Below are 16,894 nucleotides of genomic sequence, written 5' to 3'. Positions count from 1 at the left end.
CCAGAAAAGAGACAGCAAAACAAGTTACCTTCACTGTCAACTTTGGTCTCAACCCAGAAAATCACTTGCCTGCACATACCAGACACATACCCTGTCTTACTCTGTACTGGTTGGCAGCTTTGGGGTACTGAACTGAGTGGGGGCTGTTGTATAGCTACTTTTTTTTTTTTCCCCCCATGTGTTATTACTGCCCTCACGGCATTCTAAGAATGTCATGCTTAGCTATAGAGACCAGATTTTCAACACATCAGTTCAGTTAGGCACAAAACCAAAATGGACAAATCTTCACAAGAGCTCAGAACAGTCAGTGCTAATCGTTTTTGAAAATCTGTCCCCAATTATAGATGCCAAGTACTTGAAAACCTGGCTCCAAGCTCTTAAAAATCTGTTTTCATGTGCTTAAACCCAACACTACTTGGAACTCCTGACACTATGTATTTCCATGAGGGGAGGAGCAAAGCAAGAGGCAACCTACAACAAACTAAATAATAAGCAACAAAGCTTACTACTTCTACAGGTACTGGCACTGTCCACAGGCCAATTTTGGCTTAGCCCCTGTTTTATTTATATATTAGTCTTTCTGACCTAGAACTGAGCACCTCTTCCTTTTGCCAGTTCCTCACTAGTGTCAGCTTATGGTGTTGCCAGTAAGAGTAGATTAGAGCCAGAACAATGCACTGGCCTGAAAGAAAATGCAGCAATCCCTCAAAACTTTATTTTCCTGTAAACAAATCAGGTTGAATCTATGTAAATGAATTGATTTTACACAACGTGGCCAAAAAAGACAAGAATAGAATATTCATCCAACTGAAAATTTATACAATTGCAAAACAGAACATAGCCATTTGTTATTTAAGTGGACTATGATGGTATCACTTAGCTTTACCACATGCTCCAGGAATCACTTCCTAAAAGAAACTGCTGTGCAAAATGAGATTGAATTATACATTTTGAAGCTTTCACAACAACTTTGAATTTTAATATAAAATATGGAATATCAAGGCCAAAATTCTGCCTTCAGCACAATTCTTTGTCCCAAAAACATGAATAAAAGTTGTTTTGTTATTGGAGTTTCTTTAAGGATATCTGAATTTAGCAGTACAGTGGTTGCTTAAACTTTGATGTTCAAATGTAAAACTGAAATGACAGCTTTGGCCAGTTCATAAAGTTACTACACTATAAAGTCAGATTCCATTAATTCCCTGAACAGCCACACAGAAAAAGTAGAATCATCGGACTTTTTTGCATGCTGTGATCAGAACTACAAGGAGAAGTCTCCAAGCATCTTTTAAGGAACTCTTGCCTTTAAAAGATGTGCATGACATCTAATGTAGAAGTGTTTGGCTTTTTACTACTACCACCTGCTCTGATAACTTAAATGTTTTTTTCCTAACACAAACTCTCTTTACCCCAGTTAAAAATATAGACTTTTTAAAGAGCCAATGTTAATTCTAGCTTATCTAAACATAGATGATTCTTATGAGACAACAAAAACATCAGGGACTTAATGTAAAAACCTTCTAATACCCTAGCGTATAATTACATTATTCATTAGCAAGTAACTTCAAGTGGGTGTAATTTAATGTTTCCTTCCTGCCCCTTGAGCAAACATAACACAGAATAGTTAATCAATTTGATCCTCAGTTCCTAATATCCACTGTCTCAACAAAATCTAATACAGACTCAGAGAAAAGCTCCACCACAGCCTACCCTCAAGATCAAGAGCGCTTACTCAACTTACAGGTTCACCCACTGAAGAGGACCATAGACCGACTGTACTTCCTTCATTTTTCAGTAAATTCAGGAGAAAGAAATTCCCCTGTAAGATTTATTTATCATCAGTTGTTCCTTTTGATTAACTCTGTGTTTTGTGGGATGGGCTGGTCACTCATGAGATGCACTACAAGCAGGCACATTGATTCTCACCTCAAACCTCCCCTTTCAACAAAAACAGCAACCAGGTTGCTTTGATCTCAGCCTGGTACAGTCTGGGTAAGGATCCTCACATCAGAAAAACCCAAAGCCTCAGTGTCTTACACAATCTTCCTATTAAAGCAGTGCTTATTTAGTAACAAATTATTTAATAAAGCATTTAATGATTTAATAAAGCTATTTCCATTTAAACATCTTTCCTCCATGCTGCCTAGCAGGGTTAATTTCCCAAGGACAATACTGGAGAAACATAATTAAGAGAGCTTTACACATAGAAATTGACACTCCGAGGAGCAGGGTAATGGAGGAAGCCCGACAATAGCAGGCCTTCCCACTCCCTGACTCTCTTCACATCCCCGGTCTCCTCAGCCTCTCCCTCAGCTGCCGCTATTTCTGTGCTCCTCCACACTTTTTTCTCCCCTCTCCTCTCTTTTTTTTTTTTCTTCCCCTTCTTCTGCAAGGCTAGGGTGATAAGGCCAAGGGAGAGATGAACGAAGGAAGCCAGTTTTGGTTACTGCCTACGGGCTTACCTCCCCTGAGGCGGCTGCACGTTCAAACTGAACCGGTCCTCGCCTGCCCTGAGAACGCTGCAATGGTGGCCTCGCTCCCCAACAGGCGCGACAGCGGAGAGCCCGCCTTCCCGCCAGCCCCGCTCTGATTGGCCGCTCGGCAGCAGAGGCGGAGACACGCCGAGAAAGCACCAACCAGAGGCGAGGGCAGCGCTGTGTGACAGCTGTAAGGCTGAGGAGGGTGTGAAGTGATGGTAGTTAACGCTGTGAGGCGGCGTGGTGAAAGAAAGACTTCGTTCTTCTTGGGAGCCAAATGCCTAACTTTGGTGAAGAGTGAAACATCAGCTGCTGTTCTCCAGATGAAGCATAATCTGTATGTTATTATTCTCAATGTTGTATTTGTTTGGAGGTATCTAATGGTAGCTTCAGAAGTAAAGTGTCAGTGCCCTCTTGAGGAATAGCCTTGCTTTACCTTAGCTATTATCTTTACAATACTCTCAAACTTCTAACATCACAGGCTGTTTTTAAACCAGGAAGGAGATGCCTTAACCGATTATGATTAATGGACTCTGCCATCTTCATTGATACCAAACAGCCTGGCTGCCTTGCTGACTATTAGCCCACTTCTACCAGTTCCTAAACTGGGAGGTGACTAAGGTATGGAATCAGATTACTAAGTGTAAGCCTGGCAGAAGTTGACTGCATTAAGTGAGGGCTGCATGGGAGAGACAGTAATCCTCTCTGGGATGTAGAAGAGCTGCTGATGTTACCTGTTTGGCGTTTTAGCATTTTTTGTCACTGAGTCCCTCCTGGCATCCTTTCTATGACTACCTAAAAGGAGGCTGTAGCAAGGTGGCTGTTGATCTCCTCTCCCAAGTAATAAGCAATAGGACAAGAGGAAATACCCTCAAGTTATGCAAGGGGAGATTTAGATTGGATATTAGGAAAAATTCCCTCACCAAAAGGGTTGTCAAGCACTGGAACATGCTGCCCAGGGAGGTGGCTGAGTCACCATCCCTCGAGGTATTTAAAAGATGTGTATGTAGCGCTTAGGGACATGGCTTCATGGTGGACTTGGCAGTGCTGGGTTAACAGTTGGACCTGATGATACCAAAGGTCTTTTCCAGCCTAAATGATTCTGTGATTTCCATGTAGCAGCAATGGCTTTCCTTCCCTCTCACTTGCTTCGTGTTGCTGTGACCTTAGCAGAACTAGAATGCAACAAAAAGCTAGGAAAAGGAAACTTGTGATGGCCTGAAGAAGAAGGGAAATACCATGAAAGTATGTTTTAATTTCTAATACATCTATAGATAGATAGTGGGGTGTGGGGTTTGTGGTGAAGTTGAGCTCTATCAGCTCTCTGTGAGCCTGTTTCCACCTAATGCAAGAAACTTCCAATTGATATACAAGTTCTCTATAGTTTTCAGAGAGAATGGTTTCAGCTAAGACTTGTACTACCTGCCTCTTTAAAGTAGCTTGATTAGTAGTAGACTTAGGTAGTCTTGCTGATAGTGACTCTTAAACTGCTTTTTTTCCCTCTGAGCTGTAAGCATGTTAATTAGTTTTTGTCAGTCACACTGACTTATTTTTGTCATTCTGATGATGATTTTTATACTCATTATAACATTAGTGGTTTGTCTAAATCTATTTTATGTACTCAAAAGCCTGGGACAGGTACTTCATAATTATGTTGGCTTTTTGCATTAACATGTGATCTATAATGTTTTGGAGCCATCCCATACTGTTTATTTCATTAGGTTGCCTGGCCTGTGTATTAAAAATCTTTCTGCGTCTTGGAAAGTAATCTAATTTTCCAAATACCAGAAAGATAATCTTATTCTGTAAGAAATTTGACAGGATTTTTAATATTCTACTTGTCCATGCCATAGCCATTTTTCCTCTGCAGTAGTGGTAAACATCTCAGCACAGCTTAAAAAGAATTTCGGAAGAGCTGTCTTCAACAATGAACTTTTTATCTTGAACTGTCCAGCTTAAACACTCTTTAATATTATACAGTACAAGTACACGTTTCATGAAAACAGCATGTACTGAAGTATATAACCCTATAGTAATGCAACTGTAAATACATAAACAACATCGCAGACTCAAAAGAAGGATGCAGTTTTCTTATTGTTCTCAATGAATGGCAGCAGTAATGGGCTGGAAAAGTAGTAAGAAAAAGTAAATTGGCCAATCAGTAGTCAATGTAGAAACTTTTTTTTTTAGGTGCCCATTTAGGGTGTTATTATGTATCTCCATTTTTGACAGAACTATTGCTTCTTATGATGGTATCAAGTGCTAATAAAATTTAAGATCAGTTTTCATGAGATCTCAGGACATCTCCCTGTGCATTCTCAATTCTTGTTCTTCCTGCAACCCCCACCCCCTGTACATTTAAGTCACTCTGTTTCCAAGAATATGGCCAGATTTTCCAGGGTATTTTATTTGTAAATATGAAGAGACATGGACTGCACTATTTGTAGGATTTGAAAGCATGATTTTTGATTACACATATTATTGATTGAAAATTCGATTACAAATATTAAGTGAGTCTCAAGATCCAGGTATTGCGGTTGACTGCTATGAACATCTGGAATCTTACTGGTAGTAAATCTGTAGTTGTGAGAAGTACAAGCTTTGTGGAAACTATTTTCTTTTTAGAAGACTTTAGATTGAGGGGCAGACTTTAAATTGGCAGGGCGGGAGTCACAATTCTTAGCTTCTGACACCATTTTTCATATTGAATACCAAAAGCTAGCTTTTTGCAAATTAATTCTAGGTGATAGATTTATCTTTTTGGTGTTTATGTCTATTGAGCATTTTCTGTACTCACTTGTGAAATCGCTTCTACATCTCTGAACTGTTCCCTGCTGGTTTTTTCGGGTAATATGTGACCTTTTTATCATTCCATTGTCTCTTTGCTTCTCCACTGATGCTGAACTGTCAGGCTTGGGGTCACTTACACATTTCCGGCAGTTCAGCACATCATCCACATTTTTATAGAAACTGTTGAAATTGCATGATTCCTCTCACTTCACTTACGTGCTTGGCAGCAGTTCCTTCATGGGTATAGCTGTTGTTTTTCCTTTTTACTGAATGTTCTAGCTCTTGCAGTGTCAGTTCCTTCACCAGCCATCTGTCTTGCTGGCTCACTCGCTATCTTAACAGCCCTCCTTCTCAGACTAGATGCAAGTCCTAGTGCATACACCATCAGCTGTTAATTTTTTATTCAGAAGCTTTTAAAACAATTGTTGCTGCACACAAATATAGGATATTTCAATCCTCCCTATTTGGTCCTTGGCACTTATGGTTGCTTTCTTCAGCCTTCTGCTTTTTCCAGGTTCTTTTGTGACTTGTCTATCACTTCATTTCTTTTCCTGAAATTTTGAGAGATTTTCTTCAATTTGACAACCTAGCTTGCCCCTGAATTCTCGCTGGATAGTGCATGTCTGAATGCAAGGGAAGTCTAATCCAGTTCTGTTCTAATCCATTATTCAAAATCTCTGAAAGAGGCATCTAAATACTAGATGTAAGTCAGGTAACAGCGCCTGAGAAATGTAAAATGGATATCTTTTATCAAGAAGTTAGAGAACAACTTCTTTGTAGTAGTATCAGGGTTGCAGATAGGATATATTGTCTTGTAGCTCAGGGGCTGGCATATTGCTAAACAATCTAGCAATGTTTTTGATGAAAAGTTCTATTTGCTTGTAAGCTTATTGGGCCTGGATGCAGAATTGCTTTATGAAGACCCAAGTGTATAGTATCCCTTATTATAGTAGTGGTTTATTTTTGTACACTATACCTGCTTTATAATCTGCCAAGATCCACTGTTCGTTTAGATAGTGTTTAGAGCATTACAAACTAATACTTGGTGCTAGTGCAATTTTCAGGGGTAGAAATGTATTACATAGATAGTAATACAAATAAAGATAGAAGCATACCAGATATTTTTTTTTATGTGTGTTGATAATCCTTTCTCAAACCCTCTGCTCCTTACCGTGACAAATTCAAATATTTTTTATTGCTAGCACCAATTAGTCAGACAAGCAGCTGTCCTCATGAAGAAGGTCCCAGGAGATTAAAACTCCTGGGATACTGATTTGCATGCTAGACGTTACTGTTTGTCATCTTCTAAGTGTCTTTCACACGTATTGTTTCTTAATGATAAAGAAAACTGCATGTGCTTACAGTGGTAACTAATAGTAAGCTGGATTTTATTTCCCCACTGTGCTTATGACCTCCAGGGTGAATTTAGGCCTGTTAGTTAATACCTCTAGTGAGGCACTTTCTATGCAAGGAAGGTTTGTTTCCAAACTAAACCACTGCAGCTGAAACAGGTCTTTTCCCATTGTGATGCTGTTATGCTGGTGAAGATGTGTTCATCATAGATTGGTCTGTTCTGGGCTAGGAAGTTAAAAGGTGTATTACTATAATGATAATAGGATTTCTGCTAGTATAATTCTTCCAGTGGTACAGAAAAGCTTGTAGTCTCACCAGAAGTTACACAGTGTCTTTCTGGCATTGCCCAGGTCTTTTTTGTGCAGTCTTTGTGCACAGGAAATGAAAACAGTCAAGTAAGACAGCAGCATGGAGGAGGGTGAGAGTGCAAATTAGTTTATTTCATGTCTTTCTCTCAGATAAAAAAAATTCCTGCCCCCAGGATGTGACTTCCAATAAGAAGGTGGCATAGTGCTAGTGTTTGAGGCTGCAGAAGTTGTCTTCAAAACCCTGTTAAGTGAGGTTCTGAAATGTGGTCATGACAAGCCTTAAGATAGGACTGTGAGAGGTAGATGAATCTGGAAATGTCCAGAAGTCTGCAACTATGAACTGGTAACTAATAAACTTTTCCTCTCATTATGTGAAGCTGCAGATATGCTAAAAAAATGCAAGTAGTGAAACCCAGGAAAGCTGCAGGCAGAAGTTGGTGAGCTACAACTTATCTTCCCTCCTTGTTACTAGGATGTACTCTGTAGCCTAGGTCAAATTAAGCATTATCTCATTAATATCAAGGAATGACATCGTTGTTAGGTGAACACACTGCCTATGTTAATTTTCTGTGCTGGAAATACCAAGTAAACTTGCTACAGAAGAATAAAACTATTCACCAGAATGTGATTGGAAGGGTATTTTAAGAGCAGACAAAATTCACTTATGTGCTAGGCTAGAAGGAGCTAGCTACTATTTAGCATCCTATTAACTAAAAGGAATCTCTCAATTAATTCCCTCTGCAAAAAGAAAAATCATTAGGCCTCACAAGATTTCAAAGTTTTGTGCTTTAAATAATCTCAGTTACCAAAGAGTATTCCTGTTAATAAATCAGTCAAAATCTGAACCAATATAGTTAAGGAAGTGTGAAGTGAATAAAAACTTCACTTTTGCATTAGGTTAATAAAATCTTTCTGTCATGGAAAATACAGAGGCTTAGCTTCATCATAGTTTTTACATTGTATTCTAATGAAACAGATGTACATTTTATTAAAACTACCTGAATAAGCCACACTTCCAGTTACCAAGACATGCTTGTCTGCAACATCCTGAAGTAACAGAAGCATCACTGTGTAGAGCTTATTAATCTTTTTTATACTTTCTAAAACAAGGCAGGCTGTTCCACTCACTTATAATGGGTTCAATAAGAAGTTGGATTAAATAATTTTCCATATTCTGTAAAAATTAATTATATGATATGATATAACTTGTGGTGCAGACATAAAGACTCTGCATAGGTAAGTTTTGAATGAAAAAATCTGGAGCTGGGCCCTGCAGCATTGTTGGAAGTAGCTCTTCAGAAGGCAGATTATGAAATTAGATCTGTAATCTCTGCTTGACATAGAGTTAATATGCAGCCTTTCCAGGGCCAAAGCTGTTTACTGGTTCTTCCATCTGTCAGGATTTTCCTAGCTTCTATGGGAAAGAAATGCATACATTTGAAAATGAGGAAAGCTTTCTTTGCGGACATGTTATGGAACACTTTCTAAGAACTGTAGGTAGCTACTGGCAGACCACCAGGTGAAGGAGCGAATGGATCTAATGGAAGTAGTTATTAACAATAACTAAACAAACAAAAAATCCTTTTCCCCCCTCTGTGGTGTGACACTTGAAACTTAGTTGTGTGAGAGAAAATAGAGGGGAAAATAATAACCAAAAGCATTAGGACCTAAGGAGAATTATTAACTTGAATGGAAACCTATGGGGTGTTTTTTTAGTTTGTTTCTTTTAGGACTGAGCTTAGCTTTTTCTTTCTGAGAAAGTTTAGTGTGAAAAGCCTGCAAGATTAATGAAGGACCTTACCATTGTGAAATAATGAAATCAAGCATCATATCAGCTGGCAGAGATGAACTCTTCATGTTTGTGGTAACTTGGTGGTGCAAACTGTCTTGCAAAGTCAAAACAGTGAGCACATGAAGGAATATTTATTTTGTGCTGACCTAGTGATCTGGTAAGGTAGTGTTCTGCACCTGTAGATTGACTCTTGTGTTCCATAGCCTTTTCTTGCAGGACTGAAACGAAGACTAATGTAATTAGATGTGTGCATCAGCAGCCTGTGGGCTGTGTGTCAGGGAAACTTCAGTACAGGTTTCTATGTTCAATAAAGATTTAGCTGTGCCTGTACCGTTTCACCTTATGTACCTTGGCTGCATTACTGTTTTGCTTTGGAAAAGCTGGAGGTTCTGAGAAGTGATCAGAAGGCTGGTTTTTAAAAAGTTGCAATTATCTATTTCTGTCACTCATGTTATTTGAAAATTAATAGTTTAACAAGGAAGCTGAAATGAAAAATGAAGGGCTTTCTCTCAGTGAATAAAAATCGTTTTATACCCAAGATATGCCCATCCATTTACAGCAGTATACAATTGGAATTAGGTCTGCCGGTCTGTGGTAGGTAGCCAACTACTTGTGCTTCATTTTCATTGTACATTGTTCTTTCAAAGGAATGCTTATCGTATAGCTGATACCCTGGCAGCAACTAGAGTAATCTACATAATTGCACCTTATCAGGACAGGCTTTTTTCAGTAATTTTTCCACCTTTGGTGTGGGAGTAAGAAAAGTTTCCCCAGGACTGGAAACAATGAAGTGCTGTTTTTAGATAATACAGTCATCTTCACTTTTGCATTGCCTTGCCATGTTTGAAGGGTACATGCAGCTTAAAGTTAAAGCTCTAAAGAACATTATGTTTCATCATGAAAATGTGATGGTATATGCATCCTCTATGGCTAGAGAAAAGAATCCTCATCTCCAGTGTGTGTCAGCAAAATATGTATATTTATGCTCAGGAATTAATTATAGGCACTAATTGTCAGGGTTTTTTCCTCTCTTTCTTTCTCTCTCAGATTCAAAGGGATTCCAACATGGATTTTGTCCTTCTTTGCTCTCACTCCTGGGGACAAGACAACACAACCTTTTTTCTACTTTCTGAATAGATTTACAAACATGTCCGAGCCCGCATGGAAATAATAAAATCAAGAAGATTCTTATCTATCTTTATTGGTCTCTGCCAGTTCTTTAGCTTGGATAAGATACTTATGACTTTGTTGTGTTTTCTAGACTCTCCCTGCTTTTCCTTCTGCTGGTAGGGTCATCAGTGGAGTTCAGCTTTGAGCTGGATGAAGCACTTCTATAGAGAAAGCTATGACACTCTGATCTCTTATCTTTATGACAGGACCAATTTCACGGAAGTTAACTGTGCTGAGGAGCCAGGAACTGATTATTTTTTTTTTCCCAGTCTGTGATATTTGAAGTGTTTCAGGGCACACTTACTATTTTGATGTGTCTTCACTTATCATTAGAATTTCTCATTGATTTTGGTATCAGTGACAGACAGTTCTGACTAGCAATAGGGGAAGGGTGGAGTAGCCTGTATAGAAAACTACAGCCCCTCAACTGATAGCTGCTAATTTTTTTGAGGTAGTATTACCTCTTCCCAGGCAGGATTAAACTGCCTTTTCTCCATCCAGTAACTGCTTTGTAAAGAAAGAAAACAAGCCGTACAACTTCCTGTGGTGAGTGATCTTTCTGCTAGCCTCTTTGCAGTTACCCTAAAGGAGTCTACGGATTTTTACCCCTTTTTCCAACATGGCTTTGACAATGTTTGGGTAAGCAAAGGGAGTAAAGTTACTATTTAACTCCTCTTTTGGCAGAGAGATTAAAGCAAGACATTCTGCTTAAAAGTGAATAGCTTCTACTGTACTTGAAGCACAGCATAGGTGGAAAAGAACCAAAAAACCCCCAAACATTTGAAGCAAAACTGTTAATCAAATGTTAACTTGTTAAGAAATAGTCAAGAGGGACAGATGGAATCCTGTGATTCTCTCTCTTCTCCTTCAGTCAGTTTCTAAAATACATTAAAAACTTGTGTACTTTTGAGTGGCAGATATGGCTTGTCACTTTGGAGGTTATTTTTGCTATTGTTAATACTGAAATAGATTATGCTTGAGTTGCAGTAGTTGACAGAAATCTTAAGTAGCACAGAGAAAATACTTGTATTGCATTTATTATCTCAGCTTTTAGATTTAAGGAGCTGTATGTAGTTAAACTTTGAAATTATGTAACAGTAACAGAATCCTGTTCAAGTTGGTGCCTTTTAGCAGGCAAGGGAGTGGGGTGTGTGTGATTATACAGTAACCACATTAAACTTTTTCCTTAAGTGTATTCTTTAAGGCAGCATTCAGCTACTCGGAACAGTGCCTAGCACATGCTCTCTGCAGTTTGCACTGAACTCACAGTGCATCTTGTGGTATTTTTCCCATGAAACAGTGATATAAGTCTGAGCCTTGGTGTACAAGTAAATACTTGGTATTTAAATCAGAACTTCTCGGCTTATGTTGTCTAATTGTAACCCGTTTTCTGGTAACATATTTCTGGAGTAAACATCCTCTTGATTATATGAAGAACATGCACTCTGAATGATCTCAGAACTGAATAGTTGTTAAATCTTGTTCTGGTTCTGTAATTGAGCTGTGTCATAGGTCACATGCTAATTTCCAAAGTGCAAGTTTAAACATATGCTGTGGGAATGTTAACAAAGGGCACCTTTAAGATTTTTTCCCCATATTTTTAGGATGCCAATTTAATGTTTATTCACTCTGTATTTGCAATGCTGAAATTTTAATGCACATTCAAAGTAAAGATACCAAATTATGTCACCAGAGCTGCTCCCCACCTGCAAATGTAAGCAAGAATAATCCCTATCTGCAGGTGTAAAGCTAAATGGACAGACAGGCTATCTTGTACATAGATGTATAAGTTTGTACATCTATGCTTGTACATAGATGACTCTTCTTTTATAATGCCTGAGGCATCTTGGGTCCAAATCTAAAGAAGACTGTATAACCATCTTAAACTGAAGCTAATGGAAATTCTGGCTGTTTCAGAAATTTTAAAGAATTTGGTCCTGTGTGTTTCATATGGAATAGCTAAGATGGCTGTATTTGCAAATGTTATGAAGTTGCATTTTTTTGAGGACAAGTAGCAGGAGGTTTAAGTAAAAAAAGGAACCCACTAACTTTTTAATAGCAGCCTCAGACAAGTCTCAAAAAAAAAAAAAAAAAGCAAAAAAGAAACCCGAAGAATGACAGAGTAAGTTATTTTGTGCAGTTCTTGCAAACAGGTGCTAGTCCAGGCACATCATCTATGCAATCTGTAGAATAGCAGGTGAGTGAAGAAGACAAAGTAGCGTTTAACCTGAAGCCTAGTAGGCCAGCAGCCAGAGGGAATAATCATCACAGAGGCAGAACAGCAGGCATGCTGCCCAGGCATCCACTCCCATTGAGGAGACTGGGGTCAGCTCACACACTGAGTGCTTTCTCTCTGTTCTTTAAATATACTTGTTAAACCTCAGATTTGTAGCACAGGATTCAAGACTGAGAGATTTCTCAGCTTCTCTCACCTTCACTGAGATTTCCTATAATCATGAAGTTGCTTGCTTCTGCTTTGAGTTAAGAGGATGTTTGCCGATCACTTCATTAAGGTATGGCAGCATTCTGCCTGCTTTTAGAGTAAAAGCTGAGTGACCCTGACAGCATAGCCATCAAAGGGCAGTATTTGCATGATTAAGTGGGGAATCATTAAAATCTGATTACTTCCCAGTGAATAAATACAACTTTACGTGCAGAGTTTGTCCGTTATCCCACCATCTTTTTCTTACCCCCCATCCCAAACACTAGAAACAAAGTTGAGTAGAACTTAAGCAGGAAGGAAGATCTTGTATTCATTATAATTCTGCATAGATACTGTCCCCAAACTACATGTTTCTCAGAAACTTGTTGTTCAAGACAAAATAAAACAGAATCGAATATTTCTGCACAAAGCTTTGTCAGCATTATATTGTCAGATCAAATTACGGACTCTTCCTTTTTACAACAATGGCATAATTCAAACATAGTCTAACGTTTTCCCAGATTTTACAGTGAGTCTGACCTGTGATACATAAAACTACAGGATTATAGCAATCATGCTTGGAGAGCAGCTACAATTTTCTTCTGTTTACTTTTCAGTGTTGCAGAGAACTTGCTACAAATGCTTAAAACTTATAGTTAAATATTTGCAAGTTAGGAGCTGTACCTTCAAAAATTACTGAGACTATTACTTCCTACTTGAAGGAAGTCACTGGGATTACTCCTTTTGAGTTAGCAGGCCCTCTCTTGTAAGAGTTCAGTAACTGCTTATTGCATTGTGCATTTAAATATCTTCTGTGAAGGGTGGAATTGGGAGTATCATACTAACAATTTAAAGATATTTATGGGGATAAGTCAAATCTAGCTATATTTAATGCCAAACTTTGCTAGAATTCAAGCAGGAAATTGGAACTATACAATACATAAAATTATTTGTTTCTCTGTTTAGAGTTGTAGAAAATATTTAGGCCATCACAGCCATAATCCAGGTAGCAGAACACCATATTAAAAGATCTTTTTAGTAATGCAGGGTACCCCGGTTCTCTTTCATAAAGGTATGTGTCTTGCCAATCTCCCTCATACAGACAACAGTAAAAAAGCACTAGTCTCTGCTCTTCAACAGCACTTGTTGATTTTTAACTGTAGCATTTTTGTACAGATTGTGCTTATAAGGATTTTTTTAATCTTTAAAAAAAACCGCTTACTGTGTTGCTGCATATTGTGACCATAACTGTGGCTCTAATGTTGAAAATATTTCCAGGTCAGTTTTTTGTGCAAGTCTTTTTGAAAAACGGGCTTTTACTTAAGTGTAATGGAAACATTTCCATGACTTCAGCAGTCTACTATAGAAGTTAAAATAAACATTTCCACAAAGAGATTGCAACTTGAGATTTACTGTACGGTGCTGAATGCATAACTGGACAGGGAAAGTTGCAATGGGTCCTACATCAGAAAAATATTGATTGTTTATTGCCCGAGCTGACATATAAGTAATTAGCATAAATGTTCCATTTGCAATAGCCTTTAGCATAAACAATGTCAGGGTAACAGAAGTGTCCTTTTTAAGATATTTTGGGAAGACCAGATCAGATTATTAAAAGCATTCTGCACTAGCTTTATTAGCACAAAGCAGCTTTGTCTTTGTCCTCACTGACCAGGTAAAAATACAAATGTGGCAGCAAGCACAGAGTCTCAGTTTATGAATTATGGCAATGTAGGGGTGTGGTCAGAGCATGCTGCTTAGCCCTTCTGATATTTTAGGGGCTTCTCAAGAGCTGTTGCAGGCAGCAGCAACTGAAAATACACAACTGAAATGTCTACAGTGCCCTTCTGGTATTAAGCCTCTTTCATTCCTACGCAAAAATGAGAACCTATTTTAAGATTTAACAGTGTCCTTTTAAATTAGAAGCAAACTGCCACAGTGAGATATTGAGACTGGGTTAAGCAGTGTATGCTATGGTTACCATCACTAAACAGAGCTAGATCTGTTAAGATCAAAATGGTTGACTTGTCATTCTATAGTAACTGTTCCCCATGGAAAAAATTCAATAGTATAGCTTAAATCACACATAGCCGATCATGTGCTCTGAGGCTTCTATGGTGCTGAGACTAAAAGGCAGAGGTAGGGAGGAGCTATGTCAGGAAATCTTTTAATTCTATTGGCCTGAGGCGGGGGGTGGTGGGTGGTGGGGGGGGTGAGGGCGTGGAGCTTACCTTGCATGCAGTCATATGCACACATTTATTTTTAATTTTACAGTTATGTGCTATTATAATTGTTAACTCAATTCTTAAAAGGCTGCTTTTAAGGGCCTGATGTTATGCCTCTGCATGTCCAAGGTGCCCACTGGATGGGGAGTTTTTGGATGTGCAGTGACTGTGAGATGGTACTCAATCTGTTCACCTTCCTTTATTACAGTAAAGCACAAAAACTGTTGAAGTGCAGCCTATATGAAACAAATTAAGTGCATGCTATCCTGGAAATGAATTATGTACTTGAACCTTATAATCAGTAGTAAAAAAAAAAAAAAAAAAAAAAGCCAAGTCAATGAAATATGAGAACAACTATGTTTCTATCCAGGCTGGAGAATCTTTAATAACATGGGAACTGCTGCGAGTCACAACAACTTAGTTTTAAACACCTGCCTTTCTGATCCCAGCAATTGCCTTTCTGGCTCTTTTTGCTGGTTTAATACATGATATACTACCATGGGAAGCAGGGGATGCCTTATACACAAAGAAATTCTTTCTTGATACAGGGCAGAAGCATTAAGAGTACGCTAATTAGACTGCCTTTGATTTTCTAAAGGAAGCACTTTTAAAATCTGCATTTGGTCCTTCAGTTTCTTGTCAAAATCAGCACAGAAATGGTGCAAGTTCCTTGTCTGGCTGCATGAAGTCTCCTAGGTTAAACTTTTCTCACTATCTACGCCCAAGAAAACTGCTGTTTCTGTTTTGCCAACCTCCCCCTTCCCATGCCACTCTGAAAAATTGTAAGTCATCCTGTATTACTGATTTAAATATATATATATGTACAGCTGCAGCCTACTTTATCTAGGGTGGCTAAGGAATACTCACCAATCCTTTGACAACACAAGCTACTACACACACAAGTGGTTAAGAACACTTGCTGCTTGATTATGGGTGTTTAATATGCTTGCTCAGTTCCCTGTTCATCACCCAGCACTAAGAGGAAGCCTTAAGTATCAGGCATAGCAGCACAACGCTTGGCTGTAAATGACTTCATGTAGGATGTAACTTGCCTTAAACACAGTGGAATTTTTTCCTCTCTTTCCTGACACCTATTCACAGAAACACTGTGCCTGCTACTCTGGCTCTAACCTTCTGCTGCTTATCCTAGCTCTTTGGTGGGGCTAGTAAGAAATTCTTGCCATGCAAAATCTGTATGAGCACTACAGCTAAGGAGAGGGTACTCAAGGAAACCATTTTGCAGTCTTGACTATAGCACTACCTTACCTGTGTGACAAACACTGCCTTTATCTTTTCTGCTGCCTAACATGATTCCAAGAGCAAATCAATATATTTAGGTGGTTTGTTTCCTGAATATAGCCAAGCAGGGATATTTGCAGTTAACCAGCCGTCCCTCTCTTCTCTTCCCTTCCCACCCTCCCCGGAAATCAAAATAACGAAACTACTTAAAAAGCATATGCACTGCACCGCTTTGTTCCCCGCGGTCCCCCTGCCCGCGCTCGCTCCCTGCCAGGCAACTCGCGTCTCCATCAGCCTCCGGCTCTCGGGCAGGCAAAAGCCCCTGGAGCCGGGCCCCGCGGGCAGCTCGGGGCAGCGGGGCGGCGGGTATGCAATGCGGATGGGCGGGGAGGGAGAGCCTTTACCTGCCGCGTTCCCCCGCGGAGCCAGGGGCGCCTGGAGCTGCTGCATCCACGCCGGGGAGCGGCGGGCGGGCGGGCGCTCAGAGTGCCTGGCGGAGGCGGCTGAGCGCCGGGGCCATGGCCGCGCCGGGAAGCGGTGGGCAGGGAGCGCCGCCGGAGCCTCCGTAAGCCTGGGGGAGACTCAGCACCTGGGCGCTGAACAGCTCCACGGAGCGCCACAGGCGGGGCCGGCGCCGCGCTCCCCGCCCCTGGGCGCGGGAGGGCCGCGCCGCCGCCCGCCTCCCGCCTCGCTGCGCGGCGCTGCGGCCGCTCCGCCCCGCCCCGCTGCCGCCGCAGGCGGAGACCCGGCAGCGCGGGCGCGGCCGAGCAGAAAGGGCGGGAATGGCCACGCTTCCCAGCCGCCCCCGCGGCGGGGGGAGGCGGCCGTGCTCCCGCGGGCGGCCGGGAGCTGTAGTCCCGTGGCTGGCGGAGCGCCGGGGCTCGGTTGGGCGGCGCCTCCCGCCGTGAGGGGGCCGCTGCCCCCCGGCCCGCCTGGCCGCCGCGGCCTTGCGCCTCTCCGGCGGTGGGTTCCCTCGGAGCGACAGCGCGTCTCCCGCCCTGCCGGGGCTGCTCCGCGCCGGTACGTCCTCCGTGGGTCGCTACGCTCTTTGTGGAGGCTTTTCAAAACGTTTCTTCTCTGTTATTTGGTTTCTTTTATTCCCCCTTTTTAAAATCAAA

The 16,894-nt window shown here is 40.6% G+C and overlaps 1 protein-coding gene across 1 annotated transcript in view; it reads right to left on the bottom strand.

Moving 5' to 3' along the window:
* SMPD3 (sphingomyelin phosphodiesterase 3) overlaps positions 1–16,459 on the bottom strand; it is a 120,746-nt gene extending 104,287 nt beyond the window's left edge. The window contains exon 1 of the mRNA XM_040615114.1: positions 16,181–16,459. The gene's annotated coding sequence lies outside the window, so the exon portion shown is untranslated. The remainder of the gene's footprint in view (positions 1–16,180) is intronic.
* Positions 16,460–16,894: the final 435 nt, after the last annotated feature.

The sequence above is a fragment of the Falco naumanni genome, chromosome 15, assembly GCF_017639655.2.
Source record: "Falco naumanni isolate bFalNau1 chromosome 15, bFalNau1.pat, whole genome shotgun sequence".
Taxonomy (NCBI): domain Eukaryota; kingdom Metazoa; phylum Chordata; class Aves; order Falconiformes; family Falconidae; genus Falco; species Falco naumanni.
Note: the sequence above shows the minus strand (reverse complement) of the source record. Positions and strands in the feature narration are given on the sequence as shown.